The sequence below is a fragment of the Chiloscyllium plagiosum genome, chromosome 1 (assembly GCF_004010195.1).
Source record: "Chiloscyllium plagiosum isolate BGI_BamShark_2017 chromosome 1, ASM401019v2, whole genome shotgun sequence".
NCBI classification, from domain to species: domain Eukaryota; kingdom Metazoa; phylum Chordata; class Chondrichthyes; order Orectolobiformes; family Hemiscylliidae; genus Chiloscyllium; species Chiloscyllium plagiosum.
This window is the reverse complement of record NC_057710.1, coordinates 6,505,277-6,522,210: the sequence shown is the minus strand read 5'-3', so window position 1 is coordinate 6,522,210 and position 16,934 is coordinate 6,505,277. Positions and strand designations below refer to the sequence as shown.

At 42.1% G+C, this 16,934-nt stretch overlaps 1 protein-coding gene across 3 annotated transcripts in view; it reads right to left on the bottom strand.

Moving 5' to 3' along the window:
* LOC122550271 (polyadenylate-binding protein-interacting protein 2-like) overlaps positions 1-16,934 on the bottom strand; it is a 132,582-nt gene that overhangs the window by 39,891 nt on the left and 75,757 nt on the right. Inside the window, exon 1 of one of the 3 annotated variants that reach the window (XM_043691096.1) lies at positions 8,439-8,538. The exons of the other annotated variants lie outside the window; for them this stretch is intronic. The gene's annotated coding sequence lies outside the window, so the exon portion shown is untranslated. Of the gene's footprint in view, positions 1-8,438; positions 8,539-16,934 lie in introns of those variants that run through there. 3 annotated transcript variants of the gene reach the window in all.

Sequence of the window (16,934 nt, the reverse complement as noted above, 5' to 3'; positions counted from 1 at the left end):
TCTGTCTTCTACCTTTGGGCCAGTTCTGTATCCAAATGGCTAGTTCTCCCTGTATTCCATGAGATCTAACCTTGCTAATCAGTCTCCCATGGGGAACCTTGTCAAACGCCTTACTGAAGTCCATAAAGATTACATCTACTGCTCTGCCCTCATCAATCCTCTTTGTTACTTTTTCAAAAAACTCAATCAAGTTTGTGAGACATCATTTCTTACGCACAAAGCCATGTTGACTATCCCGAATCAGTCTTTGCCTTTCCAAATAAATGTACATCCCTCCAACAACTTGCCCACCACCGAGGTCAGGCTCACCGGTCTATAGTTCCCTGGCTTGTCTTTACCATCCTTCTTAAACAGTGGCACCACGTTTGCCAACCTCCAGTTTTCCGGCACCTCACCTGTGACTATTGAGGATACAAATATCTCAGCAAGAGGCCCAGCAATCACTTCTCTAGCTTCCCACAGAGTTCTCGGGTACACCTGATCAGGTCCTGGGGATTTATCCACTTTTAACCGTTTCAAGACATCCAGCACTTCCTCTGTAATCTGGACATTTTGCAAGATGTCACCATCTATTTCCCTACAGTCTATATCTTCCATATCCTTTTCCACAGTAAATACTGATGCAAAATATTCATTTAGTATCTCCCCCATTTTCTGTGGCTCCACACAAAGGCCACCTTGCTGATCTTTGAGGGACCCTATTCTCTCGCTAGTTACCTTTTGTCCTTAATATATTTGTAAAAACCCTTTGGATTCTCCTGAATTCTATTTGCCAAAGCTATGTCCCCTTTGTGCCTCCCTGATTTTCCTCTTAAGTATACTCCTATTTTCTTTATACTCTTCTAAGGATTCACTCGATCTATCCTGTCTATACCTGACATATGCTTCCTTCTTTTTCTTAACCAAACCCTCAATTTCATTAGTCATGCAGCATTCCCTATATCTACCAGCCTTCCCTTTCACCCTGACAGGAATATACTTTCTCTGGTTTCTTGTTATCTCATTTCTGAAGGCTTCACATTTTCCAGCTGTCCTGTTACCTGCGAACATCTGTCTCCAATCAGCTTTTGAAAGTTCTTGCCCAATACTGTCAAAATTGGCCTTGCTCCAATTTAGAACTTCAACTTTTAGATCTGGTCTATCCTTTTCCATCACGATTTTAAAACGAATAGAATTATGGTCGCTGGCCCCAAAGTGCTGCCCCACTGACACCTCAGTCACCTGCCCTGCCTTATTTCCCAAGAGGAGGTCAAGTTTTGCACCTTCTCTAGTAGGTAAATCCACATATTGAATCAAAACATTTGATAATTCAACCTTTCTCTTTCAACGGATAAAATATATACTTTCTTGAAGGTCGATATTGTTCAGCAGCCATATTTCCTCTCAAATTCTGATTCCCACTTGCTCAGCCCAGATCTATTCTTACCTCATTGCAATTGGCTTTCCCCAAATTAATTATTCTTACTGTGGATTGCCCCTCATCTTTCCATCAACCGTCCCCCTTACTGATATTTGATCCACTTCGTCCACCTCATGCCCAAGTACTACATCTCGCAGTGCCTTCTTTTTCACTAAACTGGAAGCATTCTTTGTAGAAAAGGTACCTGAAAACACAATGAACGGATGGCTCTCCTTAATTCTATCACTATCTAAATTAACATATCGCAGCAGGATGTGTTCACTTTGAAGTAAACATTAGCTGCACATTCATGATAGCAAGAACATCCTCCATTAGACAGCGACGAAGCTGCACATAACACTTCAAGAATGGCTTCACCAATATCCTGTATTATTGCAACAATACATCCTTGTTCAATTATTTAAATCTTCTCGCTATGAAGGCCAACATGCAGTTTGTCATCTTGACTGTCTGCTACACCTGTGCTCTTACTTTCAGCAACTGGTGCACAAGGACACCCAGCTCTCGTTAAAACATTCCTGTCTCAATTTACAGCCATTTGAATATTAGGCTGCCTTCCTAATTTTGCTAAATTAGATGCACTTACCCACTCAGCTTGTCCAAATCACACGACAACATCTCTGCATTCTCCTCTTAGCTCACACTTAATCAGTCCTCTGCAAATTTTGATATTATATTTAGTTCCCTCATCTAAGTCATTAACATGTAATGTGGGGTCTGAATACCGATCCCTGTGGTGCTCCATTAGTCACTGCCTACCATTCAGAAAAAGATCAATTTATTCTGACACTTCGTTTCCTATATGGTAGCCAATTTTCTATCTATCTCAATATACTCAACTCAATACCTCCGTTTTGATCATATACACGAATATCTTTTTGGGACTTGGTCAAAACCTTCTGGATGACTAAATAAACCACATCCATTGGCTGCCCCGAACAACTCTATTACTTCCACCCTCCAAGAATTCCAGTAGATTTGTCATGCATGATTTCTCTTTCGTAAATCCATGCTGTGTTTGAATCGACCCTAAGTGCTCTGCTACAAAATCCTAGATAATGGACACAGTATCTTCTACACAATCGATGTCAGACCCACTAGTCTATAATCCCCTGATTTCTCTCTACTTCCCCTTCAAAATAGTAGGGTTACAGTAGCTGTGCTCCAATCTGTAGGAACTGATTCAGAGTACCATGTACTGAACTGCCTCGGTTCACGACCTGTCCTACCTGCCAATCTCCCTTCCCACCTATCCGCTCCACTCTTCCCTCTGACCTATCATCTTCATCGTCACCTCCATCTACCCAATGCACTCTTTGCTACCTTCCCCCACCCTCCTCTCTGACCTATCACCTCCATCCCCACCCATTCACCTATTGCACTCTTTGCTACCTTTGTCCCAGCCCCACCCCCCCTCCCATTTATCTCTCCAACCTGGAGGCTCCCTGCCTCCATTCCTGATGAAGGGCTTTTGCCTGAAATGTAGTTTATCCTACTCCTCAGATGCTGCATGACCTGCTACACTTTTCCAGCACTACTCTCATCTAAACTCTGGTTTCCAGCATCTGCAGTCCTCACTTTTGCCCTCAGAGTCTAAACAAGTCTTGGAAGATGACAATTAATGCATCCATTATTTCTAGGGCCACGTCCCCAAATACAATGGTCATATAATTTGCATGAGTTGATTTGCAGGTAATTAAAAATGCAAATGGAATTTTGTCCTTCAATGCTACAGGAATAGAGTTAAAAATAGGGAGGTTATGCTGCTGCTGCATAGGGTAATGTTGAGGCCACACCTGGAGTACAGTGTGCATTTTTGGCCTCCTTACTTGAGAATGGATATATTGGCACTTGAGGGGGTGCTGAGGATGTTCACCAGATTGATTCTGGAATTGAGAAAGATGGCTTATGGGTAAATCAGATCTATATTCATTGGAATTTAGAAGAATATTTGTTTGGGGGGAGGGGGGAGAGAGAGAGAGATAGATAGATAGATAGATAGATAGATAGATAGATAGATAGATAGAGAGAGAGAGAGAGNNGAGAGAGAGAGAGAGAGAGATAGAGAGAGAGAGATAGAGAGAGAGAGAGAATATACTATAGAAATATAAAATTATGAAGGGAATAGATAAGATAGAAGCAGGGAGAATATTTACACTGGTGGGTGAAACTAGAACTAGGGGTGCAGATTTAGGACTAAGCTGAGGGGGAACTTCTTCATCCAAAGAGTTGTGAACCTATGGCATTCTCTTCCCAATAAAGTAGTTAACACTACATCATTGACTTTTTAAGGCCAAGATAGATTTTTGAACAGGAAAGGAATCAAAGGTTATGGCAAGAGGGTGGGTAAGTGGAGCTGAGTTCACAAAAAGATTAGCCTTTTTTATTAATTCGTTCATTTTGGGGGGGGGGGGGGGGGGGGGGGCGTTGACCACCAAGCCAGCATTTATCAAACATTCCTAATTGCCGAGAAGGCAGTTCAGTGTCACACATATTGCTGTAGATCTGAAGTTACATGGAGGCCACATCAGTTAGGGACAGCAGATTCCACCCTCAAAGGATATTAGTTTCTACAACACCTTTTCTCTATGAATACACATTTGCTTCAGTTCCTCCCTCACAGTATGTCATGGATGGCCTCCTTTGTGAATACAGAAGTGATATATGAGCTGTTTGTCAGCCGCCACTTTTTTCCCCATTTCTGTCCAAAGGGACCTACATTCATCTTTACATAACTAGAGAAACTTTTATAAACAATTATGGTGCCCATAAGCTTTCTCTTATACCCTATTTTCCCTTTCTTAATCAAACTCTGTGTTCGCCATTGCTGACTTTTTTTTTAAGATTACATTACAGTGTGGAAACAGGCCCTTCAGCCCAACAAGTCCACACCGACCCGCCGAAGCGCAACCCACCCATACCCCTACATTTACCCCTTACCTAACACTACGGGGAATTTAGCATGGCCAATTCACCTGACCTGCACATCTTTGGACTGTGGGAGGAAACCGGAGCACCTGGAGGAAACCCACGCAGACACGGGGAGAACGTGCAAACTCCACACAGTCAGTCGCCTGAGGCGGAATTGAACCCCGGGTCTCTGGCGCTGTGAGGCAGCAGTGCTAACCACTGTGCCACCGTGCCGCCCACTTCTAAATTGTTCCCAATTCTCAGGTCTTCTACTTGTCTTGCTAATATGTATGTCTCCAGTTTTGCATCTAATACTGTCTCTACTCTCTCTACCCTCCCATGGCTTGGCCACTGCTCTCTTTGCAGTCTTTCACCAGACAGGAATAAGTTAATTCATTTGCTCTTTGAATGCTTGTCATTGCCTATCCACTGTCTTTCTATCCAGTAACATTCCCCAATTCATCACAACCAACTGATGCCTCATATTATTGTAGCTTCCCTTATTCAGATGCAGGACACTCAGAATCAAAACTACTTCACTCTCCATCTTGAGTACTTCAAGAAGGACATGGATGATGATAAAGTTATGGAGGGGTATGTTGATATATTTAGGGCACATCGATATTAAAAAGACAGTGGTGTTGGGTGCCTTGAAAAACATTAAGGTTGACAAGTCCCCAGGGCCTGATGGGATCTATCTCAAGGTACTGAAGGTGGCATGGGAGGCGATTGCTGGGGCTTTGACAGAGAACTTTCTATCCTCAGGGGTGGTCCGAGAAGACTGGAGAATAGCCAATTTTGTTTAAGGGTAACAGGGAAACTCCAGGAAATTATAGGCTGGTAAGCTTTACATCAGTGGTTGGAAAATTATTAAAGGGACAGGATTTAGTCACAATTGAAAAAAAAATCAACTTATTAGGGACAGTCATCATGGCTTTATGCAGCGGAGGTCCCGTCTCACAAATTTGATTCGAGCTTTAAGAGGAAGTGACAAAAATGATTGATCAGGGTGGGACTTTGGATGTTGTCTGCATAGATTGGTTTCACAAGTGGGCGCAACATCGAGAGCGTGTACTGCACTGTAATGTGCTATATTCTATGACTTTACTAAAGAATTTTTCAAGGTCCCTCATGGTAGGCTAGCCAGAAGATTAAGTTTCATGGGGTCCATAATGAGTTGGATACAAAATTCGCTTGGTTACAGAATACAGAGGGTATTTGTGCAGGGGTATCTTTCTGACTGGAGATCTGTGACCAGTGGTGGTTTGCAAAGATCAGTGCTAGGACCTCTGATGGTTGTAATGTTTTGGATGAAAATGTAGGTGGTCTGATTGCTAAGTTTGTAGATGACACAAAAATTGGTACTATTGTGGACAGTGAGGAACGTTGTCAAATGATACAGATCAGTTGGAAAATTGGACAGAGAAATGGCAGATTAATCTGGGCAAGGGTGAGGTAATGCATTTTGGGAAGTCACATTCAAAAGGGGAGATAATAAACTGCAGGACCCTGCCAGAGGAAGTGGTGAAGGCTGGTTAAATTGCAACATTTAAGAGGCATGTGTGGATGGGTATATGAATAGGAAGAGTTTGGAGGGATATGGGCCAGGTGCTGGCAGGTGGGACTAGATTGGGTTGGGATATCTGGTCGGCATGGACAGGTTGGACCGAAGGGTCTGTTTCCATGCTGTACATCTCTATGACTCTACAATAGAATCTTAGAGTACAAGTCCGTAGCTCTGGAAGTGGTGACACAAGTGGATAAGGTGGTAAAGAGGGCATAAGGAATTCTTGCCTTCATTGGACAGGGCACAGAGTATAAAAGTTGCCAAGTTATGTTGCAGCTGTATAAAACATTTGTTAGGTCACAAATGAAGTGCTGCATGCAGTCCTGGTCACCTCACTATAAGAAGAATATGAAGCCTTTGCATTGGATGCAAAAGTGGGTCCACAGAGTCCACATAGCAGATGAAATAAAGTAGAGGAAACCCTGGGAATTGCACAGTGGTAATGAGACCATTAAAAAATAGGAAGACAAGTAGGCTGCTTGGTTCCTTGAACTTGCTCTGCCACTCAGTAGAATCAAACTGATCTGACATTCCTCATATCCACTTTCCTGTTTTTTCCCCATAAGCCGTGATTCTACTACTAATCAGAATCTCTCTCAGCTTTAAAATTACACAAGGACTCTGACCCCACAGCTCCCTGAAACAAATTCCAAAGACACTCAACACTCAGAAGAAGTTGCTCCTCCTCTCAGTCTTAAAGTTGGGGCTGCGCTCTGAAAGCTTGTGTGATTTCAAATAAACTGGTTGGACTTTAACCTGGTGTCCTGTGACTTCTGACTTTGTCTGTCCCAGTCCACCTCTGGCACCTCCACATCCTCTCAGTATTTACCCTGTCAAGCCCCTTACGAATCCTTTTCACTTCAATGAGATCACCTCCCATTTCTCTAAATTTCAGTAAGTAGAGTCCCAATCTGTTCAACTTTGCTTATAAGGCAATTACTCCAACCCAGGGAATGTTATGCACTAGTAATTCCAGAACCTCAGGCTTATACTCTGGAGACCTAGGTTCAAATCCTGTAGGCAGTTAGTGATGGGCAATAAATGCAGGTCTAGCCAGAAATACTCTCATACCACAGATTTATAAAGTAAATTCATCGACAGGACAAAATACCAGACACTGAGTTGCTCACATAAGCTGGCATGTTGAATATCATTATCATATTGAAAGCGCCACAACTGAGGTGACTTCCTGTGTAGCTAAAATGCCTGACACTTGCTCACCAAATTATATCTTCTATACAGAACTAGAGTCCGGGGCGCACTTTGAAAGCAATCAGAGAAAATGCTACAAAGAGACTTTGAATATTTCTCTTCAGAGCTATGATCACCGGAGAGGAAATCTCAAGCAAGCAGCTTGTCCAAAATGCAATGGTATGCAGTATCCTGTCCTATTTGGGAGTAAAAACTTTCAGCTGCAGATTGACCTCAACAGTTACCTACGTTCTGACCAAAAATGTACCAAACAGCCCAGATGATGGACATTGCACTTACCAATTTGAAGGACTAACTACAACGACATCTCAATGCAAAACAACATGGGTTATCTATTGCACAGAGGCTCCTGAATTTCTAAATAAGTTCTGGCAAATTAAAGATCAATATTCTTCCTCAAAGAATTTTGGATTGTTAAACTGCTAACCTGAAAAAAAATCAATAGAAAGCACATTACCATTACTATATCTCTCCATACCACAACTCTCAAGGTGGCCTTATTATGACTATTAAACAGTGAGAGAACCAAGAGGCAATTTTTTTTTTTTAAAAAAGAAGTTCCTCTCCTTTGGCAAAATAGTTGTCTCAAGAAAGTAATCCTGATTATTACAGCTCAAAAATGTATGCCTGAAAGCCTAAATGCTACTTTCTTACGGGAATGTAGGTTTCGGACAAAAAAAACCAAAAGAAATAAGTGGAACTTGACCACTTTCAAGTGCCTCACAGTGGGTTATTACAAACTGTGACCTTAGAAAGCATCACCTGAAAGTTTTCAGCCAGAGTAGATATGGCAAGAGAGATTAAGACAACTTTACTGCTGCACAACCATTCTTCAACAAGATAATTTCATTTAAAACTCAATCAGCAACATTACATGTTGCAGTAACATAGCAAAAGTCTCTCTTGGTATCAAATTTTGGATTAAGACCCATTTAACAGTTGTTAGGTCAATTTCTTGGCTTTTAAAAAATGCATGTTACACCATAAAACCAGCTGGAAAATGAAAAAAGCAACAACTACAACACACTTTTCATAACAGATTTTCAAAAGATGCAAAAGGTTACTCTAGTCATTTATTTAATCTCCCTTCTGCATTCTCAGAGAAATTTGGAATCAGGTAAAACTTAAAGACTTGGACATAAAGTCAATGATTCAAACTCCAGAAACTCTATACGGCAAAAACATGAAGCAATCTCCACCTGGCTTGGGCGATCTATTTTAAAAAAAAACTGAATCACCCTGCTGAAAGCAAGAACACAGTCCAACTTTGAGACAAACTAGCGAGGCAAAAAGATATCAAAAAACGAGAGATCTTTCACAGATCCTTACCACCAACTCATTTAAATTCACTTCCACCAAAAAAATAAAAAAAAATTGTCAGTTATGTTTCACAACAAGTATACAAAATCCAAGTGGAAGCCTTCCAGAGTTAGATTTCTCAGTTGCTGAATATGACAGCATCAGTGGTCATTTGACACCTACATTTCCCCACCCCCATCCCAGCACAAATCCGACCATGCAAATAAGTATTAGACGCCCAAACATGAATCGACAAAGATCAAAAATAGAGAATTAAGAGCCAGAGATCCCTTTTGTTTCAGGGGCAAATTCCTGCAAGATATTAATGGAACAAAAAACATCACACTAGCATTCTTTTTGCGTGCACTTAACAACAAAATGGGACTCTCATTTTCCTATTAAACAGAAAGAACCAAGATTGGTTAAAACTGCAAGATAAAATTTTTTTTTAATGATCAGGTTAGAATACAATCTTTCAAATTCTTATCACAGAACCTCAGGGATCCAACATGAAATCTACCAGATCAGGTACTGAGGGATAGGATCTATTTATATTTAGAAAAGAATGGGCTTATCAGTGGTTTTGTGTGGGGGAGATCGTGCCTTACCAACTTAATAGAGTTCTTTGAGGAAGTGACTAAGTTGATAGATAAAGGAAGGGCTGTTGATGTCATATACATGGACTTTAGTAAGGCGTTTGATAAGGTTCCCCATGGTAAACTAATAGAGAAAGTGAAGTCACATGGTGTGCAGGGTGTTCCAGCTAGGTGGATAAAGAACTGGTTGAGCAACAGGAGACAGAGAGTAGTAGTTGAAGGGAGTTTCTCAAAATGGAGAAAGGTGACCAGTGGTGCTCCACAGGGATCAGTTCTGGGGCTACTGTTGTTTGTGATATACATAAATGATCTGGAAGAGGGCATTGTTGGTACGATCAGCAAGTTTGCAGATGACACGAAGATTGGCGGAGTAGCAGAAAGCATAAGGGACTGTCACCGAACACAGGAGAATACAGATAGACTGGAGAGTTGGGTGGAAAAGTGGCAGATGGATTTCAATCCAGACAAATGTGAGGTGATGCATTTAGACAAGACTAATTCTAGAGCGAATTATACAATGAATAGGAAAAGTTGATGGGCAGAGAGATCTGGGAGTGCAGGTCCATTGTACCCTGAAGGTTGCTGTACAGGTGGATAGGGTGGTCAAGAAAGCATATACTATGCTTGCCTTCATTGGATGGGGCATTGAATATAAGAGCTGGCAGGTCATGTTAAAATTGTACAAGACATTGGTTTGGCCGCATTTAGAATGCTGTGTACAGTTCTGGTCACCACATTACCAAAAGGATGTGGATGCTTTGGAGAGGGTGCAGAGAAGGTTTACGAGGATGTTTCCTGAAGAAGGGCTTATGCCCGAAACGTCGATTCTCCTGTTCCCTGGATGCTGCCTGACCTGCTGCGCTTTTCCAGCAACACATTTTCAGCTTACGAGGATGTTGCCTGGTATGGAAGGTGCTAGCTATGAAGAGAGTTAGAGCAGGTTAGGTTTGTTTTCATTAGAAGAAAGGAGATTGAGGGGGGACCTGATTGAGGTTTACAAAATCATGAAGGGTATAGACAGGGTGGATAGAGACATGCTTTTTCCCAGGATGAAGCATTCAATAACAAGAGGTCACAATTTCGAGGTGAGAGATGGAAAGTTTAAGGGGGATACATGTGGCAAGTACTTCACACAGAGTGGTGGGCGTCGCCAGCAGAGGTGGTAGAGACAGGCACGGTAGATTCATTTAAGATGCGTCTGGACAGATGCACGAGTAGGTGGGGAGCAGAGGGATACAGATGCTTAGGAATTGGGCGACAGGTTTAGACAGTAGATTTGGATCAGCTCAGGCTTGAAGAGCCTGTTCCTGGGCTGTAAATTTTCTTTGTTCTTGTTCTTTCAACAATATTCTGTCAATCTGATCAAGTTTCTATATTGGTTGCTTTAACTCAGTATTTCCACTGTTGTACACTGTGTGAAGAACTAGAATGCCTGATCTAAAAAAGTTAAGCATAAAAGGTAGAGAGGCCATGCTTTAGGAAGCTTGTTTGGACCACCACTGGAATACTGAGCAGTTCTAGGCACCTCACCTTCAAAATAATTCATCTTGGAGGAAGCAAAACTAAAATTTACCACAATGATACTTGGCCTCCAAAGGTTACATTATAAGGTGCGATTACATGAGCTGGGGTTGTATTCCATCAAATCTAGAAAGCCAAGGACAATTTTGACCTGATCATGATACAATGGAGAACAGATATAATCAATACAGAAGCTATTGCTGCTGCCTAAGGATAAGACCTTAAGACAAACGAGCAGGTGATGGTCATTAGGCCCACTGACTGCATTCTGCTATTTGAGATTATGCTCATTTAATAATACTCAACTCCACTTTCCTACTATAAGCCCATAATCCTGATTGCTTTACTGATTAAAAAACTAGCTGCCTCAAAGTATAAACGCAATACAAGAACTAGGAGAAGGCAATTCAGTCCCTTGAACTGATGCCGCTATTTGAGATGGTCATTCCCTGGCATTTTAGTGGAACGAATGCAATTTCCCTCTTATTATCTCAAGCCCCATGTATACTCCAGATCTTGTTACCTATAGACATGGGCTACTGTAGTATCTCAAGAGGCACAAATGGTGTTGAACGTTATTTAGTAGTCAGTGAATATCCCCACTTCTACAACTTATGATAGAAGGAAGGTCATTGATGAAACAGCTGAAAATGGATTGCCTAGGACACTGCCCCAAAGAACAACTCAGGCTCTTATGGTGTAGTGGCAGTGCCCCTCCCCCGTGGGCCAAAGACCTGATATGTGTCTAAACAGGTTTATATAAAAATACCTTGAGGAACCCCTGCAGAAATGTCCTGACCTCCAAATACAAGCATTTTCCTTTGTGATGCGTATAATTCCAATCAAGGGAGATTTTGCTTTGCGGTTCTCACTGAGTCCCATTTCGCTGGGGTGTCTTGATACCATACTCATCTGAGGGATGTGTTTTGTATCTAGCACTGTCACTCTCATCTCTGAAGTGTAGTTCCTTTGCCCATGAATGGACCAAGGCTGTAATTAAATGAGGAGCTGAATAGCCCTAGCAGAATCAGTAAGCATAGGTTATTGCTTAGCCAGTGGTTCTTGATTGCACTGCTGCTGCTCTGCTGGTGACACTTCCACCACTTGACTGATTTTTGAGAGTAAATGGGGCAATACCTAACCTGCAGAACCTGTCATGCATTTTTAGCACAAGATACATTTGGGTAACTTTCCACATTGTCAGGTGGATCCCAGTGTCGGAACTGTACTTGAATAACATGGCTGGAGGCGTAGCTAGTTCTCAAGCCCAACACTGAAGCACTATTGCCATAATGTTATCAGGACCCATCACTTTTGCAGGAACAAATGCCTTTAGCTATTTCTTAATTTCACACAGAGTGAATTGGATTGATTATGCAAGTTAGAATATAAATGCAATGCATGCTCCTCTTAAAGAAACTGAAGGAGGTATTTAATAGTGTTATCAAGAGATCACCTATCTTGAAATAACCTGTTCAGTGATGTTGACTTCAAGTTGGACAAGAACCATTTGGCTCCACAGGACCTACTTATAAACACCAAGTCAAACAAGAAAAAAATCTAGCCATCTCTACTCAATTCTCATTGGTACTAGACCACAACCAAAATTCTGTTCAGAGTCAAGTAGGACCAGCAATATCAACAGTGCAATATAAACACAGTACAGATACAAAGTACTCTACAAGGGTTGGCTTATTGCCACAGATCCTCAAAGACTCTCCAACAAGATTCAAGTAAGGAATATGATGTAATGCCCACCACTTGTTTGGATGGATATTATTGTTATAACACAAGACATCCAACACAACCTCGACACAGGAATATGTTTTATTCATGTCCTTGCTCCTCATCTAAACTTCCACTCCCTCACCATGAAAGTTGTCATTTATATTATATATAGGATTCAGGAAATGATTACACATAAAATGAGAATGACATTGCATTGATAACAGAGACTGGTTTCAGAGACATAATTGAGTACTGTATTAAATATTCCTGAACACAAGGTGAAAATTACAGGTGGAAAGAAACCAGAAGTGTCTGTAAAGTTTAAGAGTCTTAGAGAGCTGGAGTATGAGGATATCCTGATATTGTCAATTTAGTTAATATATCAATTATGTAGTAAATTGAATAAATGCAACTTAGTTCTTCAAACAAGGCATTTTTCAGGCAAGGCTAACGGAACTCAGGACATGTTTAAGATCATGGGAATGGGGTAGAACATAGAAAAGTACAGCACAGAACAGGCCCTTTGGCCCACGATGTTGTGCCAAAATTAGAGTCAGAGTCAGAGAGATGTACAGTACGGAAAGAGACCCTTCAGTCCAACCTGTCCACGCCGACCAGATATCCCAACCCAATCCAGTCCCACCTGCAAGCACCTGGTCCATATCCCTCCAAACCCTTCCTATTCATATACCAATCCAAATGCCTCTTAAATGTTGCAATTGTCACAGCCTCCACCACATCCTCTGGCAGCTCATTCCATACACGTTCCACCCTCTTTTATATCATTCCCCTCTCACCCTAAACCTGTGTCCGCTAGTTCTGGACTCCCCAAACCCAGGGAAAAGACTTGGTCTATTTATTCTATCCATGTCCCTCATAATTTTGTAAACCTCTATAAGGTCACCCCGTCACCCTCCAACGCTCCAGGGAAAACAGTCTCAGCCTGTTCAGCCTCTCCCTATAGCTCAAATCATCCAATCCTGGCAACATCCTTGGAAATCTTTTCTGAACCCTTTCAAGTTTCACAACATCTTTCCGATAGGAAGCAGACCAGAATTGCATGCAATATTCCAACTGTCGCCTAACCAATGTCCTGTACAGCCGCAACATGACCTCCCAACTCCTGTACTCAATACTCTGAAATAAAGGAAAGCATACCAAACGCCTTCTTCACTATCCTATCTACCTGCGACTCCACTTTCACCTTTGAGCCAGTTCTGTATCCAAATGGCGAGTTCTCCCTTTATTACATGAGATCTAACCTTGCTAATCAGTCTCCCATGGGGAACCTTGTCGAACGCCTTACTGAAGTCCATTTCGATCACATCTACTGCTTTGCCCTCATCTTCTTCAAAAAGTTCAATCCGGTTTGTGAGACATGATTTCCCACGCACAATGCCATGTTGACTATCCCGAATCAGTCCTTGACTTTCCAAATATATGTACATCCTGTCCCTCAGGATTCCCTCCAACAACTTACCCACCACTGAGGTCAGGCTCACCGGTCTATAGTTCCCTGGCTTGTCTTTACCACCCTTCTTATACAGTGGCACCATGTTTGCCAACCTCCAGTCTTCTGGCACCTCACCTGTGACTATTGATGATACAAGTATCTCAGCAAGAGGCCCAGCAATCACTTCTCCAGCTTCCCAGAGTTCTCGGGTACACCTGATCAGGTCCTGGGGATTTATCCACCTTAACCCATTTCAAGACATCCAGCACTTCCCCTCTTTAATCTGGACATTTTGCAAGATGTCACCATCTATTTCCCTACAGTCTATATCTTCTACAGTAAATACTGATACAACATATTCATTTAGTATCTCCCCCATTTTCTGTGGCTCCACACAAAGGCTGCCTTGCTGATCTCTCTCCCTATTCGCCTATTCTCTCCCTAGTTACCCTTTTGTCCTTAATATCTTTGTAAAAACCCTTTGGATTCTCCTGAATTCTATTTGCCAACAATATCTCATTTCCCCTTTTTGCCTTCCTGATTTCCCTCTGAAGTATACTCCAACTTCCTTTATACTCTGCTAAGGATTCACTCGATCTATCCTGTCTAAACCTGACATATGCTTCCTTTTTTTTAACCAAATCCTCAATTTCATTAGTCATCCAACATTCCCTATACCTACCAGCCTTCCCTTTCACCCTGACAGGAATATACTTTCTCTGGTTTCTTGTTATCTCATTTCTGAAGGCTTCACATTTTCCAGTCGTCCTTTTACCTGTGAACATCTGCCTCCAATCAGCTTTCGAAAGTTCTTGCCGAATACCGTCAAAATTGGCCTTTCTCCAATTTAGAACTGGTCTATCCTTTTCCATCACAATTTTAAAACAAATAGAATTATGTTCGCTGGCCCCAAAGTGCTCCCCCACTGATACCTCAGTCACCTGCCCTGCCTTATTTCCCAAGAGTAGGTCAAAGCTTTGCACCTTCTCTAGTAGGTACATCCACATATTGAATCAGAAAATTGTTTTGTACGCACTTAAGAAATTCCTCTCCATCTAAACCTTTAACATTATGGCAGACCCAGTCTATGTTTGGAAAGTTAAAATCCCCTACCATTACTACCCTATTATTCTTCCAGATAGCTGAGATCTCCTTACAAGTTTGTTTCTCAATTTCCCTCAGACTATTAGGGGGTCTATAATACAACCCCAATAAGGTGATCATCCCTTTCTTATTTCTCAGTTCCACCCAAATAACTTCCCTGGATGTATATCTGGGAATATCCTCACTCAGCACAGGTGAAAAGCTATCCCTTATCAAAAAATACCATTCCCCCTCCTCTCTTGCCTCCCTTTCTATCCTTCCTGCAGCATTTGTATCCTGGAACATTAAGCTGCCAGTCCTGCCCATCCCTGAGCCATGTTTCCGTAATTGCTATGATATCCCAGTCCCATGTTCCGAACCATGCCCTGAGTTCATCTGCCTTCCCTGTTAGGCCTCTAGCATTGAGATAAATGCAATTTATTAGTCCTACCTTGTCCCTACCTGACCTGACTGTTTGATTCACTTCTGTTCTCAACTGTACCAGTCTCAGGTTGATCTCTTTCCTCACTATCTCCCTGGGTCCACCACCCCCCCACCTTACTAGTTTAAATCCTCCCAAGCAGTTCTAGCAAATTTCCCTGCCAGTATATTCGTCCTTCTTGTACAGGTCACTTCTATACCAAAAGAGATACCAATGATCCAAAAATGTGAATCCTTCTCCCATACACCAGCTCCTCAGCCATGCATTCATCTGCTCTAATCCTCCTATTCCTGCCCTCACTAGCTCGTAGCACTGGGAGTAATCCAGATATAACCATCCCAGAGGACCTCTTTTTTAAATTTCTGCCTAACTCGCTGTAATCTCCCTTCAGAATCTCAACCTTTGCCCTTCCTATATCGTTGGTTCCAATGTGGACAACGACCTAGTGCTGGCCCCTCTCCCCCGTGAGAACATTCTGCACCCTCTCTGAGACATCCTTGAGCCTGGCACCAGGGAAACAACACACCATTCTGTTTTTTCTCTGCTGGCCACAGAAACGTCTGCCTGTACCTCGGACTACAGAATCCCCTAACACAATTGATCGCTTGGAAGCCGACATGTCCCTTGTTGCATTAGAGCCAGTCTCAATACCAAAAACTTGGCTGTTCGTGCTAAATTTCCCTGAGAATCCATCAACCCCCCCTACATTTTCCAACACAGAATACTGTTTGAAATGGTTTATCCACAAAAGTCTCCTGCCCTCGGTGCCGACCTCTCTTACCCTTCCTGGAGTTAATCCATCTATGTGACTGTATCTGACACTTTTCCCCCTCCCTATAACTGCTATCCATCACATATTGTTGCTGCTGCAAATTCCAACTGATCCACTCGATCTGATAAGATTCGCATCTAACAGCATTTATGGCAGATATAATCCGCAGTAACCCTTAAACTCTCTTTAAACTCCCACATCTGACAAGAAGTACATATCACTGCAAAGGCCATTTTTGCTCCTTCACAATCTACAGACCCAGAAAATAACACCGTCTTATTCCTCTACAAAACACTGCACAAGGTTAAATTAAGAGCTATGGCTTATATTTTAAGGTTAATCAAGAGACTTCTCTCCAAAAACATATAATCAAGAAAGAACCCACTGTACTCACTGTACATTTACTCCTAATGTAAAATATAGTAACTTAACCTACGCACCCCTCAACTCACTGCTATCTATGTGCATGTCCAGCAGTCATTTAAATGTCCCTAATGACTCTGCTTCCACCACCACAGCTGGCAATTCCATGCATTCACAACTCTCTGTGTAAAGAACCTACCTCTGATGTTTTCTTTATACCTTCCTCCTAATATCTTCAAACTATGACTTCTCATACTAATCAATCTTGCTCTGGGGAAAAGTCTCTGGCTATTGACTCTTATCTATTCCTCTCATTATTTTGTACACCTCTATCAGGTCACCACTCTTCCTCCTCCTCTCCAGAGAGAAAAGTCCGAGCTTATTCAACCTTTCTTCATAAGGCAAGCCCTCCAGTCCAGGCAGCATCCTGCTAAACATGTATGAGGTGAGGGATGCCATCGACGTCCCTGCCGATTACACTTGCAGGAAGTGCACCCATCTCCAGCTCCTCCAGACCGTGTTAAGGGAACTGGAGCTGGAGTTGGATGAACTTCGGATCATTCGGGAG